Here is a 19,190-nt window from a genome sequence, read left to right as displayed (position 1 = left end):
AGGTATCCCCCCTTACTGTCCATTTCTTGTTTTTAAACGATGAGAGAAGTGCTACACCTGGTGGAGAGAGATTGTAAGACAGAAATAGTTGCTTTATGCGTGCTGTACGTTCGACATGACACAATGTAACGGAGGGTCCGTTTTTTTCAACTTTTCTCCAATACTATAGAGCCATTACCATGTCGATCAACGCTTGAATAGAAACCTAGTTCACACCCCCGATTTTGAAGTCAACAGTCTCTACAGTCCCATTAGTTTTCTTTGTAGCCTCGTTTGAATGTTGCGGTTGCGCACATTTGTACGGAATGGGGTGAGTTTACGTTAGCTAACTTCACATACTGTATAGATAGCTAGCTAAGTGAATTAAATATCACCATCTACCTAACTTCATATTAGCTAGCTATCTTGATGTATTTATCACTGTAAAAAAACGAACTAAATTAATTTGTAGATAGGTAGCTAGCTAACAACCATGGAGGAGGGTGATAGGATAGAAGCCCCAACTATCAGTGAGAGAGTAGGCTATTCTGGATAGGGCAGGTACTTTTGTGTAGTTCCTGTCCCTAGAAGTGAGGATGGGGATAACAGCAACATAATATTCAGTGAGGTGTAATTTGACTATAATGAAGTCTGTTTCTTGTGAGGTTTTCTGTCCTCAGATAAAGAGCTATGAAAGCCTGTCTACATATGAAGAGCAGTGGTTCTCAGTCCTGGGGACTCAAAGGGGTGCACATTTTTGTTTTTGCACAGCTGATTCAAATGATCAACTCATCAAGCTTCAAGTGGTATTTATGTATTAATTTGTGACGCTATCCTTGATATGATCCTGTTATTGTCACATGCTACACATGTGTGCCCATGGATCTATCAATCCAATGTTATGATTTGTTATCAGGGATATTATACTTTAGTTGTCCACAATGACCTGGTGATGTAAAAGTCTAATTATTACATTGTCTTCCATATTCCTACAGATACCTTGTAGCTGGAGATTCCTTCAAAACAATTGCCTACAGTTAATGTGTAGGGCATTGCAGGGTTTGGTGACCAGGGCCACCTGGGACTGCCTCCTGGAGGAATTCAGGTGTGTGAAAGCTACCTGTGTCCTGCATAACTTCATGAGGGTGGACCAGGAGGGGACCTGCAGCTCGCCGCTGTGTGCCAGAGGAGAAGTCTGCTGCTCTGCAGGATGTTTCAAGGCTGGGGTCCAACAACGCAGCAAGAGGCAATCCGTGTGCGGGAGATCTTCACCTCCTACTTCTTCGAAGAGGGTGCTGTTCCTTGGCAACACCATAGACTACACTATGCACAACCAAAGGCTCTTTTAAGAGTCATTCACATTGCAATAAAAATATTCTTCCATTTACTTAGCTATGTCAACTGCAGTTATTAAATTCCCAGTTTCTCTCCCTTTGATTTCTACTTCTCAGGTGAGGGTGCTGTTTAGGTAAGGGTGTGATGTCTGTACAAAAACAAAACAGGCTATTTTAAAATCACCCATATTGAGAAAATGTAGAACATTTAGACGCCCTATAACCCACAGTCATGTATCAATCTGATTGATGGATTGTGTTGTGCGGTAAGCAGGCTCAGGTGTATAACTGTGGCTCCTTCCACCTTCAAAGAACAGGCAAGAGGGCCAACCATGGTGAATAGTAAGACACTTCATTATTTCTATAACTACGCTATATTGTTTGTCCTCGTGTGTCTGCATGTTTATCAGCATAAAGGACTCTGCAGCAACTTAGTGTGGTGTGGACACCAGGTGAGGCCACACACACAGATTCCTGTTGAACACGGTGTCTTTAACTACCTTATTTTCTCAAAAAGTCCCTCTCTCTTCTCCCTAAATCCTCTAGATTAAATCAGCTGTGTCGGTGAACCCTTCCCGCATCTGAACTGGCTACATAGAGGGCACAGCACGATCAGATGAGAGGTCACCTGGTCTGGTCAACAGGAAGTATTATTAAAGAAATGCTTTACATTGAAGTACAGAAGTCCCAGAGTTAATGATCCAAGGTCAGTTTTGTATTTCACCTCCTGATTATGACTAACAATGTTAAAATAAAAACAAGGCTTAAACATGTTATGTCTCTCGTCTGCAGATATGTTTTGATGGGAGAGGATGCCAACCCCCAGTCCCATCACCACCTCACCCGCTTTTAAGATACGTGTCTATAGTCAGCCCAAAGGTTACGTAATTGTGATGAACCGAGAGAATATTTGGGTTGCACTGTAATTCATTAATTATATGCTGCCTTCCCTGCTCCAATGTCTTACCTCTATCCCTTTCTGTCTTTTACACCTTTCTTCCTATGTTTTTATAATGCACAACAGATGTGCATTGAAGTACAGATTAAACTTGTATTTATAATATTAATAATGCATGTATTTAACACTTGGATAATGAACTTTCAATAAAGCGTTTCACATTCTCTACTGGTTGAAATTAAGTCTCATTTGATTAAATACTACACCTATCCTGTTTATCTGATCAATCTGATTTTTTTTATTTTTTATAATTATCTGTATATATGAATTACAAATCACCCTTTAACTAGTTAAATCCTGTTTCTAGTCTAATAGTTAATGTGCAACCATTGATAACCCAGGACCAAGATTGGTAAACACTGAAGTGTACAATTGTAATACATACATGCAGACACAGCATCATTCAGACTGGAATTTCATACTCCTGGTATTGGATATGACTGAAATCTCAAAGACATTCATACCTGAACTGCACCTTTTATTTGCCAAGGTAGAGTACATGATCAGTGAATATATTAAATGTACATGCTACAATGTGGGGATCCCATGCATGGTAATAACCACATGTATATACGACTTGCATCCTTGGCACAAAATTATATTATTTACTACTCAGTCCATAGGCTTCATTAATGTCATTCAGACTGTTTAAGTTGATACAACTGGCTATGATAGCTAAGGTTCATAGCTAGGTTCTGAACTAACATGTATACCAAACATTTGGGTCATTACACAGATCGTTAAGATAGCTAGCTACACATCCATAGGCATACAGGTATTTTTTTCCTCCGCTGCACAATAACCAAGTAATGTAAACTCACACATCGCCTTGGTCCGTACAATTGCCCTTATTTTAGCGCCAAAAACGTAATACTTCCAGATCAACACCATTGTAAAGCACAATTTCTCCCCTTTCCAACAAAATCGATTACATGACCTAAACACTGCCTGTTTCTGCATAATTCAAGCAGGCAATGAGCCATGTCGGGTCTTTTAAAAAGTATCGGGTGGGGAAGCGAAACTAATGCGTGATAGTGAGAAGGACAGATGTCTGTGGGATTTTTTTTTTTTTTTTTTCACTCAATCTGTCCAATTTATCACCTCTAAAATGTGTCATTACATACCTATTTGAAGGTTTGTGTCGAATTTGAATCGGGTTTTTTGGGCGGTGCTTAAGTGATCTTAGAAAATGATGACGAAAAAAATTACTAGGTATCCCCCCTTGTCACTGTCCATTTCTTGTTTTTAAATGAGAAGTGCTACACCTGGTGGAGAGAGATTGTAAGACTTTGAATTGCGACTCCACCTTGTCCCTGTACTGGCATTTCGCTTGTTTGATTGCATTGCGGCGGGAATAGCTACACTGTTTATATTCCCAGACTTCTTTCCATGGTTAAATGCGTTGGATCGCGCTTTCAGTTTTGCGCAAATGCCGCCATCCATTTGAGCCTTGGTTCACGTTACTGTAAAATAAAGTATTCTCTGAACTGATTATATGTAAAACTATACGTTCATCGTGTTAATATAGCTACATTTGGCCTTTCATGTATGATTATGATTTAGACGGAGGAATGTAGATTCATAATCGTGTGCTTTTTTGCCAGACTACAATAAACGGGGCACTAGCCTCAACCCGTTGATCCTGTGTGTGCGCACGAGGGCATGTTCATTGTGATTGGCACATGAGTTTATGGAGAATTGTGTGTAGTCTTGTCCACAACAACATGTCTTCACACTCCTTACAGCAGTGTTTTTCAATCCCATGGACCCATGCTTTTTCTCCAGCCCAGTTCAAGTACTTGATGTGAAGTGTTGGTGCATAGCTATAAGGACCACCTAACAGGCCCTGTGGGTAGCCAGGACAAGGGTTGAAGAGCACTGAACTACAGTATTAAATGACCCCTGACAATTTCAATGCTCGGCAATTGGGTAGGATTAAATGTATAGAAATAGTGTGAATCAAACGGGCATCCCCATTCAAGTCAATGATACACCCATTCTATTTCTGTGCATTTAATTCTATCCGATGGCGGGAATCCGATCAGATTGCTTCTCCTGGGCCCAGTTTTTCAAAAGCTGACAGACTTCAACATTAAAAGCCTATGCCCAACCCAAGGTCATGTAAAACTGACGACGTGTCCAATTGCAGCTGTAAAAACAGATTATTCAGCTCTGGTTATAGTGGCAATTTGGCAACTGTTTTATAAGTTCCACTGTGACTCACTCACCTTGGTTGGATATCATTTCAAATGGATATATGATAGCGTTTTACTTAAAGAGAACTGCCTTCATGGCTCTTCCACTGACACTTCCAACTGGACACCAACTAATTCTCTGCTGCCCACCCATGGGCCACCAGATGACCTCCTTCCTATTGGCAAGCCACCCCCCACACATTTGAGCACAGAATGGTCCAATGCCAGTGAGGGAAAGTAATGGGGGGGGATCGGACATTAGAGGGTGGGGCTAGAGAACCCCTTGTCCAGTCTGTGCCCCCATTGAACAGTCCAGACAGACAGTCAGCCAATGGCAGAGGGCTAGAGCAGAGCCAATCACATGTCGGACCAGAGCACGGCCTTGCTGCCTTTCTCCACACTGACCACGTAGGTTCCCGACGGTGACCAGGACACAGAGTTGATGGCCGAGCTGAGAGAGAAGAGAAAACAGAACTTCAGAATTGAGCAGAACAGGAGTTTCAGGTAGAAGGTAGGTACCCCTTACCTCAGAGATGGAGAAAGTTCCCTTCATCTGTGCCATAATGGCTTCTATGACAGCACCATAGAGGATTTTCTTCATTTTTCCCCCTCCCCAATTTCGTGATATCCAATTGGTTGTTAGTCTCGTCCGTAGGGGACTTGCAGCGATGGCCCTCGACTTTCGCCTCTCGAGTCCCATGTTTCCTTTGAAACCCGACCCTGCCAAGCCGCACTGCTTCTTGACACACTGCTTGCTTAACCCGGAAGCCAGCCGCACCAATGTGTCGGAGGAAACACCATCCAGCCGGCGAGAGAAGTCAGCTTGCAGGCGCCCGGCCCGCCACAAGGAGTCGCTAGAGCAAGGAAATCCTGGTCGGCCAAAACCTCCCCTAACCTGGGCAACACTGGGCCAATTGTGAATCGCCTCCTGGCCACGGCCCGGTTGTGACACAGCCTGTGATCAAACCTGGGTTTGTAGTGATACTTTAAGCACTGCTTCTAGCGATGCATATATCGACTTGTTGACTGCTCGATCCACACAGCAAACATTCTGGGCTAGTTTAGTAATGCTGTGTTGCACGGATAGTGCACAATTTAACATGACGTCATTACGGCATGTACATACATTATATCAAACTGACCAGTGGTTCTGGCCCAGGGTGCGGTCCAACTTGCCCGTCAGGATGTTCCACACCTGCAGAGCCCCCCGCCACATAACTGCCATCGGGACTGAGAACACAAGGAAACGGGAGGATCAAATCAAGGCACTCGAGTGGAGACTCATGGGACTGTGGTTGGATAGGTGAGCATGTGCACACTTTCAAGGAAGATGGTAGGGAATTTGACCATGACCAATGTTAGTAAAACTATAAACAAATGATTGGGCTCTGGTCAAAAGTAGTGCACCATGTAGGGAATAGAGTGGCATTTAGGACACCCATTGGTATAAAAAGGTGGTGTCCACTCACCTGAAGGTGACTCTGGTCCATTCAGTGCCACAATTGAAGCCCTGAGCACTGGGAGGAGAGATTGGAAAACACTTTTGACAAACCGCAGAACACCACTAATCTATATCAGACCTGGGTTCCAATAATATTTGGTTTCCTTTGAAATACGTTGAGTGTCAGACAGGCAGGGTTTGCACTATTCCATTGCCCACATACAGCATCTATTCACCAATAAGAATCTCTGAACACCCATGCAATCACCTCAGATTATCTTAATTGACAATATGGATGAGGCTATCCAGGACTACAAATATACAAGAAAGAAAACACTGAGTATGGTCACAGGTATGGTCTCAGTTTGAAAGTTGATATCAGCGGCCCAGCCCCGTACCACAGCTTGATACTCCTTAGTGATTGGTTCTGTTGGATGCCCATCAACATCGTGACGCCATGATCTCTTAGAGACACAGGATGTGAGGTTATCCTCCATGTCAGCAGCCCCTGTGTCCAACGATGCACAACTAGAGCATGCTGGGGGTAGAGCAGGGGCTGTTGGGAGCCGATGGATAGCAGGGAGTGGAACTGGGCATCAGACCTTTTACATAACATCATTGACCAACATATGACCCCATATCATAGAAAGCTATAACTGCTGAACCCATCCTAAGAACTGTCTAGGGATGTTCCCAACTAAAAACAATCTTGGGTCGATCAATACGTCTCTTCTTTCCACCAATCGAATGGTGGAAATTTTAAAAAGTGTATTTTCCCCATGCGTTTTAATAAAATCAACTACATATATACACCGAGCTTGTCTGATGCTTTAAGCACGCTGTTTGATTAAATAATTACGACACAAATGACTCAATAAGGAGCCAGAGATGAAGCCTAACCAGAAGGAAAAAACCTGTTCCCGACCCTCCTCCCGCTGGCCTTCGCAGATACTTCCGTTACGCTCCTGAAGTTGCCGGTAATAGGCTAAAATAAAAATGTATAATAGTCTTTATATTAATTTTTTTTTGTCATTTGGTTAATCTAAATTAAAATGATACAAACCTAAATGTTACTTATATTGCCACTGCCAACTATGTAATAGCCTACATAAAACCATCACATAACATTGCAGCCTGCAGGTACAAAATATCCTGCAAAAAATTACTATCCTAGAAATCACATTGGCTACGCATGACCTGTCTGCAACGTACTTGAAACATTGTAGCAACTACCAACTGTGTCTGGCCTGAAACTCACAATTTTATACAGACACAGCTGTAAGCTATTTGTGCAAGTGATATGAAGTAAATCAAGTAATTTGACGTTTCCATTGGATCAGAACATTACATTTTTCCCTTTCATGCAAAATGATTATTGAAAGGGAGAGAGCTCAAAATATTTTTCAAATACAACGAGGAACTATTGTCATTATCAATGGATTCTAAAAACAGACTGTTTACTTGCAGTTTGAAGTGAAGAAAAATATACTTTGAGAAAGTCTGCAGCTCATTAGTGGTGTTGAGTTAAGATAATCAAAAATACTGTCAGACATATCCAAATTGGGCACTACATTTGCGCGCAGGCCAGGTAGCCTTGGCCTACTTTTATATGCGTAATCAGGTGCATATCCTTACTCAACATTGACAGGACCAAACCAAACAAAAAACAATGAAGAAATTGACAAAACTCAATGGTGTGAAAAACCAAAACTTTCTCACAAGTATAGCATAGGTTGTTGTGAGCTCTGCAAAACTGTCCACTCCGACAACAATGGTAAAAAGTCTAATAATATTATTGAATGCATTAGCAGAAATGACAAATTACGGGAATTAACAGTAAATGTAGGCTACTACTGGTGATTAATGTAATGGGGAGTTGATAGACACTAACAATCAAAGGGCAAACAACTCACAATGAAGTTATGAAACAATGAATGCTCACAAAATGGCTGGAGATCGCATTTTGGAGAGAGAGACGTGCCTTGTACATCCTAGCCACACTCCCCTTCTTGGACTATAGCATTCCCGCAACCTAGTCAATGGATTAGTCCACTCGCGACAGGCGCAAATCAGACATGTTCCATGAAAAAAATGATATCTATATGCGACTACTCAACTAAAACAAATAGTGGTCGACCAACAGCCTATCGACCAAACATTCAACTAAATGGGGTCAGCCCTAGAACCTTCACTTGCATGCTACAGCAATAAGTACAAGCGAATAAGGTTTGTTTTGTTCTGGATGTATAGAAGGGCCCTTCTGAGGCATACTTACCCTCAGTCTGTAGTCATTCACAGTCCAGAGCCTACTGGCAAAGTCATTGGACGCAGCCAGCAAGTAGGAGCCCTGAGACACACAATATCAGAGTTAAACAGTGGAGTGGAAAAGCATCATTGCAGTCAGAGGTAGGTCATTCAATGCTTTTTTTTTTTTTTTTACTCATTGAAAGGCCCACTGAAAATGAAACAAATCAAGTCCAAAGTATTATTATTATTTTTTTTAACAGTACAATTTTCAGGTTGTAACAGTTCACCAAAGACCAAAGATCTACAGTTGTGACACAGCTTAACTTGCTGTGCAAGCATCCACAAGCAAAAAACAAACGAGGCAACAGTTAACATGTCGTCTGCCACGAATGATGCAGTCCTTGAGCCAATTAGTGACAATTCAAGCTCAAAACGGGACAGGAGATATGCTTGTTCAAAGTTTGGAATTTTGGAAATGGGGTAGCTCTATAGCAAGACACATCATTCATCGAAGTTTCGTCAAAATTGGGCTAGTGGTGTCAGATTTTGCGTGTGACTAACATATGTACTAACAGAGACAGGATCATAGTCTCCCCTCCCCCATTTTAGACAGGGTAGGATATTAACCAGGATGACACTCACAGCACTGTCAAACTCTATACTGGTGATCCCGGCGTTGCTGCCAGTCAAAGCACCCTTCGGCTCACAGCGACCTGCACAAAGGAAGAAAACGGGGATTCATTAGTGCACACCCAGCAAAAAGTTTTGCAAAGGAAAACATTTAGCAACGAAAACAAGCCTTTCATATTGAATAAGTTCAGGTTAGTCCTTCCCGTTTCCACCCATTTGCTTCAGTTGGGTTCCTAGCGAATACACTACAGAACCATACCCAGTCAGTGCCTAAGGAAGTTCTACTCAAATCTTAGAGACAGTCCATTTGAAAGGGAGTGACGTCTGGGCCGTGTTAATTGTAGCACGCAACAGAAATAAAATATGCGGTCCATCCCGCCGGTGGCCAGGAGTTGGGAGCCTGGGCTAAAACCGCACCGCATTCACCTCCCCGTCATGGGCTTCCTGAATAGACATATAAATGGCACACACAGTGGGTGATGTTGGACATCAGTCATCAGACGCCTTGTTCTTTTAGAGAGACAAGATGGGAGGTCATCCTCTGTGGCCAATGATGCATAAGTAGAGCATGCTGGGAGTAGAGCAGATGGGCTGCTGACCTAAAAAAAGGCTCCCGCCTTTCGCGAGAGAGCGCGAGAGAGAGCGAGCTGGCCTGATCTCAAAACACATTGTGTGTAGGTGAATGAAACGAAGATACTTACAAATACGTGAGAGGGCTGTGGCGGGAACATCAGCACACACTCCGGAGGGGGTCTCCGTGCTTTCAGATGAGGTTCCGTACCAGTTCCCGGGACGACGTCTGCCAACAGAGATGCGAGCTGTCAATCAATCCAGTCAGAGATCACCAAGCATGTTTGAGATTGACTACATTGCAGTCGGGTCTGCTCAGAACTGCTGACCTAAAATTCACCTTGCATCCCAAATGACTTGACTACCCATTATGTGATTGAGATAAACAATTCTACACCTCACCCAAACTAGTAACCACCTCAAACGTGCAATGAAAAAAAACTACACATTCAGGGGAGTTGAAATACAACCATATGTTCACTGAATTCATAGCACAACATACAATGGTCCCAGGGAAGCCAGTGCACGGACAGAGAGCAGAGTGATGGGAGTGGGAGGAAGTCAGAAATGTTGTCAGGAAGCAAATGGAAGTCAGGGATTTCTAGGATACACAACAAGCTCGCACTTCATTTTAGTCCTATAGTAAGACAACTGCACCTCTCTTTGCTAGCAATCGTAATGCTGCCTCAAACTGATAAGTAAAAAATATTTGAAATTACCATGGTATAATGGACTTGACATCTAACAACGTTTATTTAAAAAAATAATAAAAACAAACATTTTTACTGCTTATCAAAGTTCACTGGCTAACTTAATGATCCTGATTTATGGAACACCAAAGTCTCCAGGCTTGTTGGCATTTTACATAACGGTATAGGGTGGAGATCAGACACACAAAGACGCAGGCGCTTTGAAAAGAAGGTCAGTATGTGATATTCCTATCCGAATAAAAGTAGACTTAATAGAGGGAACAATTGGGAATTATCAAACCAACTACCCCATTCACATTAGATGGAATGAGGCCTATTCAAAACAAGCAATAAAAAAGGAAACATTGAGCAAGAGTCGAGTCCCGACTATTTTGTTTCCACATCATTTATCAATTTGCTTTGGAACAACTTCCACAAAACTTCAAAGTTCCTGGCAGAAATGTGATTTTAAAAAGCCATTTAATTACTAATGAAGCAATAGCTAAATCCAAAACCATGTTTTAGATCAGTTTAAGATTTGATGGTCGGTCAATAAGTGCAACTGTCATTCCCAGATTTGGCCATAGATAAATCCCACATGGGTAACAAAATCTGACTAAGTGTGTTAATTTGTTTGCACTGAGAATCCAAAATTTTAAATCGTGCCATCATTGTGGACTATGTTTAGTAGCGACATCAAGATGCTTCCTCTAAAACGCACATACAATGCCTTTGGAAAGTATTCAGACCTTGACTTTATCCACATTTTATTACAGCCTTGTTCTAAGACTGAGGGGGGAAAAAACAATTTAATCAATCCACAGTCGTGGCCAAAAGTTGAGAATGACACAAATATTAATATTCAAAGTATGCTGCCTCAGATTGATGGCATATGGTATGATGGCAATTTGCATATATTCCAGAATGTTATGAAGAGTGATCAGATGAATTGCAATTCATTGCAAAGTCCCTCTTTGCCATGCAAATGAACTGAATCCCAAAAATCATTTCCACTGCATTTCAGCCCTGCCACAAAAGGACCAGCTGACATCATGTCAGTGATTCTCTCGTTAACACAGGTGTGAGTGTTGACGAGGACAAGGCTGGAGATCACTCTGTCATGCTGATTGAGTTTGAATAACAGACTGGAAGCTTCAAAAGGAGGGTGGTGCTTGGAATCATTGTTCTTCCTCTGTCAACCATGGTTACCTGCAAGGAAACACGTGCAGTCATCATTGCTTTGCACAAAGGATATTGCTGCCAGTAAGATTGCACCTAAATCAACCATTTATCGGATCATCAAGAACTTCAAGGAGAGCGGTTCAATTGTTGTGAAGGCGGCTTCAGGGCGCCCAAGACAGTCCAGCAAGCGCCAGGACCGTCTCCTAAAGTTGATTCAGCTATGGGAACGGGGCATCACCAGTACAGAGCTTGCTCAGGAATGGCAGCAGGCAGGTGTGAGCGCATCTGCACGCACAGTGGGGGGGGGGGGGGGGGCGAAGAATTTTGGCGGATGGCCTGGTGTCAAGAAGGGCAGCAAAGAAGCCACTTCTCGCCAGGAAAAACAACAGGGACAGACTGATATTCTGCAAAAGGTACAGGGATTGGACTGCTGAGGACTGGGGTAAAGTCATTTTCTCTGATGAATCCCCTTTCCGATTGTTTGGGGCATACGGAAAAAAGCTTGTCCGGAGAAGACAAGGTGAGCGCTAGCATCAGTCCTGTGTCATGCAAAGCATGGTAAAGCATCCTGAGACCATTCATGTGTGGTGTTGCTTCTCAGCCAAGCCAATTTTGCCTAAGAACACAGCTATGAATAAAGAATGGTACCAACACATCGTCCGAGAGCTACTTTTCCCAACCATCCAGGAACAGTTTGGTGGCGAACAATGCCTTTTGCAGCATGATGGAGCACTTGCCATAAGGCAAAAGTGATAACTAAGTGGCTCAAAACCCAAAACAATACATCGATATTCTGGGTCCATGGCCAGGAAACTCCCCAGACCTTAACTTCACTAGGGTAGGGGGCAGCATTCAGAATTTTGGAGGAAAAGCGTGCCCAAATTAACCTGCCTGCTACTCAGCCATAAAAGCTAGAATATGCATATAATTAGTAGATTTGGATAGAAAATACTGAAGTTTCTAAAACTGTTTGAATGATGTCTGTGTATAACAGAACTCATATGGCAGGCAAAAACCTGAGAAAAAATCCAACCAGGAAGTGGGAAATCTGAGGTTTGTAGTTTTTCCAAGTCATTGCCTATCGAATATACAGTGTCTATGGGGTCATATTGCACTTCCTAAGGCTTCCACTAGATGTCAACAGTCTTTAGAATATTGTTTGATGCTTCTACTGTGAAGGAGGGGGGGAATGGGAGCTGAATGAGTCAGAGGTCTGCCAGAGTGGCATGAGATGACCACGCGCGTGAGCGTTAGCTTGCCTTCCATTGCATTTCTACAGATAAAGGAATTCTCCGGTTGGAACATTATTGAAGATTTATGATAAAAACATCCTAAAGATTGTCAAACAAAGTATAGAATCATGTTTCTACGAACTGTAATTTGACTTTGAACTTTTGCCTGAACCTGCCCGCGCATCGTGAGTTTGGATTGTGTACTAAACGCGTGAACAAAAAGGAGGTATTTGGACATAAATTATGGACTTTATTAAAAAAAATCGAACATTTGTGGAACTGGGATTCCTGGGAGTGCATTCTGATGAAGATCATCAATGGTAAGTGAATATTTATAATGCTATTTCTGACTTCTGTTGACTACACAACATGGCGGATATCTGTATGGCTTGGTTTTGTGTCTGAGCGATGTACTCAGATTATTGCATGGTGTGCTTTTTCCGTAAAGTTTTTTAAATCTGACAGCGGTTGCATTAAGGAGAAGTGGATCTAAAATTCCATGCATAACAGTTGTATCTTTTATCAATGTTTATTATGAGTATTACTGTAAATTGATGTGGCTCTCTGCAAAATCACCAGATGTTTTGGAACTACTGAACATAACACGCCAATGTAAACTGACAAACCTCCAACACCACTAATCTATATCAGACCTGGGTTCCAATAATATTTGGTTTCCTTTGAAATACATTGAGTGTCAGACAGGCAGGGTTTGCACTATTAGAACTATTCCATTGCCCACATACAGCATCTATTCACCAATAAGAATCTCTGACCACCCATGCAATCACCTCAGATTATCTTAATTGACAATATGGATGAGGCTATCCAGGACTACAAATATACAAGAAAGAAAACACTGAGTATGGTCACAGGTATGGTCTCAGTTTGAAAGTTGATATCAGCTGCCCAGCCCCGTACCACAGCTTGATACTCCTTAGTGATTGGTTCTGTTGGATGCCCATCAACATCGTGACGCCATGGTCTCTTAGAGACACAGGATGTGAGGTTATCCTCCATGTCAGCAGCCCCTGTGTCCAAGGGGCTGCTGGGGGTAGAGCAGGGGCTGTTGGGAGCCGATGGATAGCAGGGAGTGGAACTGGGCGTCAGACCTTTTACATAACATCATTGACCAACATATGACCCCATATCATAGAAAGCTATAACTGCTGAACCCATCCTAAGAACTGTCTAGGGATGTTCCCAACTAAAAACAATCTTGGTTCGATCAATACGTCTCTTCTTTCCACCAATCGAATGGTGGAAATTTTAAAAAGTGTATTTTCCCCATGCGGTTTAATAAAATCAACTACATATACACCGAGCTTGTCTGATGCTTTAAGCACGCTGTTTGATTAAATAATTACGACACAAATGACTCAATAAGGAGCCAGAGATGAAGCCTAACCAGAAGGAAAAAACCTGTTCCCGACCCTCCTCCCGCTGGCCTTCGCAGATACTTCCGTTACGCTCCTGAAGTTGCCGGTAATAGGCTAAAATAAAAATGTATAATAGTCTTTATATTTAAAAAAAATTGTCATTTGGTTAATCTAAATTAAAATGATACAAACCTAAATGTTACTTATTGCCACTGCCAACTATGTAATAGCCTACATAAAACCATCACATAACATTGCAGCCTGCAGGTACAAAATATCCTGCTAAAAATTACTATCCTAGAAATCACATTGGCTACGCATGACCTGTCTGCAACGTACTTGAAACATTGTAGCAACTACCAACTGTGTCTGGCCTGAAACTCACAATTTTATACAAATATTCTGGGCCCTCAGTTTACTGCACCAGTGAACTCGGAACAGGCACAGCTGTAGGCTATTTGTGCAAGTGATATGAAGTAAATCAAGTAATTTGACGTTTCCATTGGATTAGAACATTACATTTTTCCCTTTCATGCAAAATGATTATTGAAAGGGAGAGAGCTCAAAATATTTTTCAAATACAACGAGGAACTATTGTCATTATCAATGGATTCTAAAAACAGACTGTTTACTTGCAGTTTGAAGTGAAGAAAAATAGACTTTGAGAAAGTCTGCAGCTCATTAGTGGTGTTGAGTTAAGATAATCAAAAATACTGTCAGACATATCCAAATTGGGCACTACATTTGCGCGCAGGCCAGGTAGCCTTGGCCTACTTTTATATGCGTAATCAGGTGCATATCCTTACTCAACATTGACAGGACCACACCAAACAAAAGACAATGAAGAAATTGACGAAACTCAATGGTATGAAAAACCAAAACTTGTTTCTCACAAGTATAGCATAGGTTGTTGTGAGCTCTGCAAAAGTGCTAGCAAACTAATGTTAACTTTACCATTAACACATGCCAGCTAACTAAAAATATTTAAAGTTACTTTGTAGCTAGTGTTTGCTAGCTAACGTTGGACTAAAGTTGTTTGTACGTTACAGTACTTCTATAGCACGACAAGCTAGCTAGAAGTCTATCTGCTAAAGCCATCTAGTTAGGTAGCTGTTTTCAAACACGAAGTCATTACCGTTAGTTAGGCTGGTAGCTAGCAAAAAGAGGAATGGAACATATTGGTAACTAACGTTAGCTACTTACAAATCCACTCAGATCCTGACATGCTGTAGTTTTCAGCTGCCCAATTCTGTTAACTTGGCGTTAGTTGATGCTGTGAAAAAAAGTTGATGAAAACCACATAGCTAGCAGCCAATAAGCAAATGGTAGCTAATCAAGGCAGTCGATATCCGTCAGCCGAGACGAAAGCCCAAAATATTATAAAATATTTAGGGAAAAAACCGAGAACCATCAACTCACACCATCTAAACGATTCTTCAGACACAAATTAACAGTTCCGTGTTTGCTGTATTGTTGTTTTTCAGTTTAAAATATCCCAAGGTTAACTGCCTATCTCGCTAACCAACTCCAGTCGGTCCAGCTTCAATTAACTTTACAACCATTTTGGCTTTCCTTCTTTTTAGAAAGCGTTTGAATACCCGTACTATTTGTGACGTAATTTGAGTATGTAGTATGGTTATTGGTCATAGAATGGATAGGGTTAATATGTGAAAAGTTCCCGGATGTCATACTACATTCGCTAAATTACGAAGAATACACGCAGAGGACACTATTTCCGTACTTCTATGGCCCATAATGCAAGTCTTCACGAAATGGGCGTGGCTTCGCAACATTTTCAGATTTGAATAAAATGGCGTTAAAAATGCTGCCGAAGTCCGACGAGAGCGAATACAAATGAATTGCTTTAACTATGACAAATGTTAAGAAAATGTTGAGCAAAGTATTAAAGTAATGCATTTTCATGCATTATTTACACTACACGTTATGTTGGCTACGCTATCCTTACGAACCACATTGCATATCATTACAGGATACCGGTATGTTGGCTACTAATACATTGAACTTGCCATTATATCAACTATAAATATATATTTATTTAACTAGGCAAGTCAGTTAACAAGAACAAATTCTTATTTTCAATGACGGCCTAGGAACAGTGGGTTAACTGCTTTGTTAAGCGGCAGAACGACAGATTTTTACCTTGTCAGCTTGGGGATTCGATCTTGCAACCTTTTAGTTACTAGTCCAATGTTCTAACCACCAGGCTACCTATCTAACTATGCAACGTTTATTGACTTGATTATTCACGTCATTCATAGCTAAGTGGTATAGTCGTTTTGCGTTCACAATGGACATAAATTCGCTCTGGCTATCTACTCCGATTTCAGAGCACTCTCATCTGTGTGCCAGAGTGCAGAATAATTGATGAATTTACGAACGCTCAACACCCGTTTAATATGGCTGGTGTCAGTAAAAGTCTGCAAAAAAAGCATAATTAAATTGTTGCCAGTAGCACAGTTACCAACGCTCTGAATAACATGAAAGCAGTCTAATCAGCTCTGCTATGGCGAGTGAAATGGTCATAATGAGATGCAGTGCCATTGTGGTGGTCAGAACCCTACCCCTCGGCCAGTGTGCGCTCAACATTCAGAGAGGGGAAACATTCAGTATTTACGAATGGACAATCTGAAAATTCTCTGAATTTAAGAGCACACTGGCATTCCAGATTGAATTTAAGAACACAAAAATGTCTTGGTAGCAAGAGGTTGAAGAGGTTGCATAGCAACAGAATCAACTTCCGGTAGACAGACGTAACACTAGTATGCTCAACTGAAAGGATACCGTTCGTTTACAGAATACTAAAATGAACTAATAATTCCCGTGTGCATTTCCCGCAGGCTAGACGCTGTGTTGCGGACTGCACATTTTGTTAACAAAAGAAACAAGTACAGGTACGTAGCTGAGTCACAGATATTTCACAGGATGTATAAATTTGAAGCATCCGCTTGGCATTTCCACTCACTACCAAATATGGCAGTGAGGGAAATCCACTGGCCGGCAGTGGGAGAAGATTGAAAGAGATGGATTTTGGCATTCAGACAGTTTTCTCATCGATGAAACATTTGATCTCAATACAATTTTTTGTTCCCAAAACTAGAATTTGCTATGATTGTCCAAGTTCTGTAGACTTTACCTTTTGCCAAAGTTGTAAAAAAACACATTTATTAGAAGGAGTGCAAAGGCAAATTGAGTTATTGCACATGCGCACTAGGATCTCACTAGCTTGTGCTTGGCTCTGCCCACCTCCTGGCTTGTTCTGCCCAGTATGACTAATTTGTTCCCATTGGAAACGACAGACTGCTGTCTATCTTAGTTTATTCATAAAAATCTTCGTCTGAGTCCGGTACTGGTCTCGATGCAGAGGGTGTGTCGAAAGGAGTGGGTGTGTCAAAAGCGCTCTGCTATAGGTTAGACGCTCTTGATTGAAAGTTATTTGTCTATGCCATTAAAAGTTTTCCCATTGGTCAACTCCAGACCGTTCTCTACCTGATGTTGCAGAGACTACTGACAGCTGGTTGTTTTGTGCTAATATACTGAACAAAAATATAAACACAACATGTAAAGTGTTGGTTTCATGAGCTGAAATAGAAGATCCCAGAAATTTTCCAAATGCCCCAAAAACCTTATTTCTCTCTAATTTTGTGCACAAATGTGTTTACATCCCTGTTCGTGAGCAGTTTTCCTTTACCAAGATAATCCATCCACCTGACAGGTGTGGCATATCAAGAAGCTAATAAAACAGGATGATAATTACACAGGTGCACCTTGTGCTGTGGACAACAAAAGGCCACTCTAAAATCTGCAGTTTTGTCATACAACACAATGCCACAAATGTCTACATTTTTGAGGGAGCGTGTAATTGGCATGCTGGCTGCAGGAATGTCCACCAGAGCTGTTTCCAGATAATTGACTGTTAATTTCTCTACCAAAAGTCTTCTCCAACGTCGTTTTAGAGAATTTGGCAGTACGTCCAACCGGCCTCACAACCTCTCCAGGACCTCCACATCTCGCTTCTTCACCTGCAGAATCGTCTGAGGGGGAGTGGATGGGGGTGCTGAGGAGAATTTCTGCCTGTAATAAAGCACTTTTGTGGGGAAAAACAAATTCTGAATAGCTGGGCCTGGTTCCCCAGTGGGTGGGCCTGGCTCCAAAGTGGTTAAGCCTATGCCCTCTCAGACCAACCCATGGCTGAGCCCCTGCCCAGTCATGTGAAATCCATAGATTAGGGCCTAATGAATTTATTTATATTGAACAGTTCCTTATATGAACTGTAACTGAAATTGAGTTCAAGTAACACACATCTCAACATCAACTGTTCAGAAGAGACTGTGTGAATCAGGCCTTCATGGTCAAATTGCTGCAAATAAACCACTATTAAAAGACACCAATAAGAGGTAGAGACTTGCTTGGGCCAAGAAACATGAGCAATGGACATTAGACCGGTTGAAATCTGTCCTTTGGTCTGATGAGTCCAAATTTGATATTTTTGGTTCCAACCGCCGTGTCTTTGTGAGATGCAGAGTAGGTAAACGGATGATCGCCGCATGTGTGGTTCCCACCGTGAAGCATGAATGAGGAGGTGTGATGGTGCTTTGCTGGTGACACTGTCAGTGATTTATTTAGAATTCAAGGCACAGTTAACCAGCATGGCTACCACAGCATTCTGCAGCGATATGCCATCCCATCTGGTTTGCGCTTAGTGGGACTATCATTTGGTTTTCAACAGGACAATGACCCAATAGGCCTCCATGCTGTGTAATAGCTAGTCGACCAAGAAGGAGAGTGATGGAGTGCTGCATCAGACGACCTGGCCTCCACAATCACCTGACCTCCAAAAAGTGCTCAGCATATGTGGGAACTCCAAGACTGTTGGAAAAGCCTTCCAGGTGAAGCTGGTCGAGAGAATGCCAAGAGTGTGCAAAGCTATCACAAAGACAAGGGGAGGCTACTTTGAAGAATCTAAAATCTAAAATACATTTTGATTTATTTACCTTTTTAGTTACTAGTTGATTCCATATGTGTTATTTCATAGTTTTGATGTCTTAAAAATTAAGAAAAACCATAGAATGAGTAGATGTCCAAACTTTTGACTGGTACTGTATATATAGTAGTAGTACACCTGAATAATACATAGGATAGAATAGTATATGGACAGCAATAGTTAAATAGGATAGGCCTTGACTAAAATACAGTCTATACATATGAATTGGGTAAAACAGTATGTAAACATGATTAAACTTACCAGTATGCTATGTCTATGTAAATAGGCAGCAGCCTCTAAGGTGCAGGGTTGAGTAACCGGGTGGTAACTGGCTAGTGACATTGACTAAAGT

The 19,190-nt window shown here is 41.7% G+C and overlaps 2 long non-coding RNA genes and 2 other non-coding genes across 5 annotated transcripts; 1 reads left to right on the top strand and 3 right to left on the bottom strand.

The window, feature by feature from the left end:
* Positions 1 to 3,608: 3,608 nt before the first annotated feature.
* LOC120028639 lies at positions 3,609 to 15,571 on the bottom strand. 2 transcript variants are annotated; one of them, XR_005473492.1, is made up of 8 exons: positions 15,256 to 15,571; positions 15,040 to 15,109; positions 9,486 to 9,583; positions 8,797 to 8,867; positions 8,183 to 8,254; positions 5,936 to 5,983; positions 5,609 to 5,696; positions 3,609 to 4,917 (listed from the first exon to the last, which is right to left on the bottom strand). It is a non-coding gene; the product is annotated as an uncharacterized LOC120028639 (long non-coding RNA). The 2 variants fall into 2 exon arrangements; XR_005473490.1 differs by having other exon boundaries at positions 15,040 to 15,571.
* Positions 6,264 to 6,531, bottom strand: LOC120029244. The gene has a single exon (XR_005473571.1).
* Positions 13,337 to 13,591, bottom strand: LOC120029245. The gene has a single exon (XR_005473572.1).
* On the top strand, positions 14,607 to 18,705 carry LOC120028640. Its single transcript, XR_005473493.1, has 3 exons — positions 14,607 to 14,701; positions 16,695 to 16,748; positions 18,584 to 18,705. It is a non-coding gene; the product is annotated as an uncharacterized LOC120028640 (long non-coding RNA).
* The last annotated feature ends 485 nt before the right edge of the window (positions 18,706 to 19,190 follow it).

Source organism: Salvelinus namaycush, chromosome 34, assembly GCF_016432855.1.
Source record: "Salvelinus namaycush isolate Seneca chromosome 34, SaNama_1.0, whole genome shotgun sequence".
In the NCBI taxonomy this organism is placed as follows: domain Eukaryota; kingdom Metazoa; phylum Chordata; class Actinopteri; order Salmoniformes; family Salmonidae; genus Salvelinus; species Salvelinus namaycush.
This window is presented reverse-complemented; position numbering and strand designations above follow the sequence as displayed.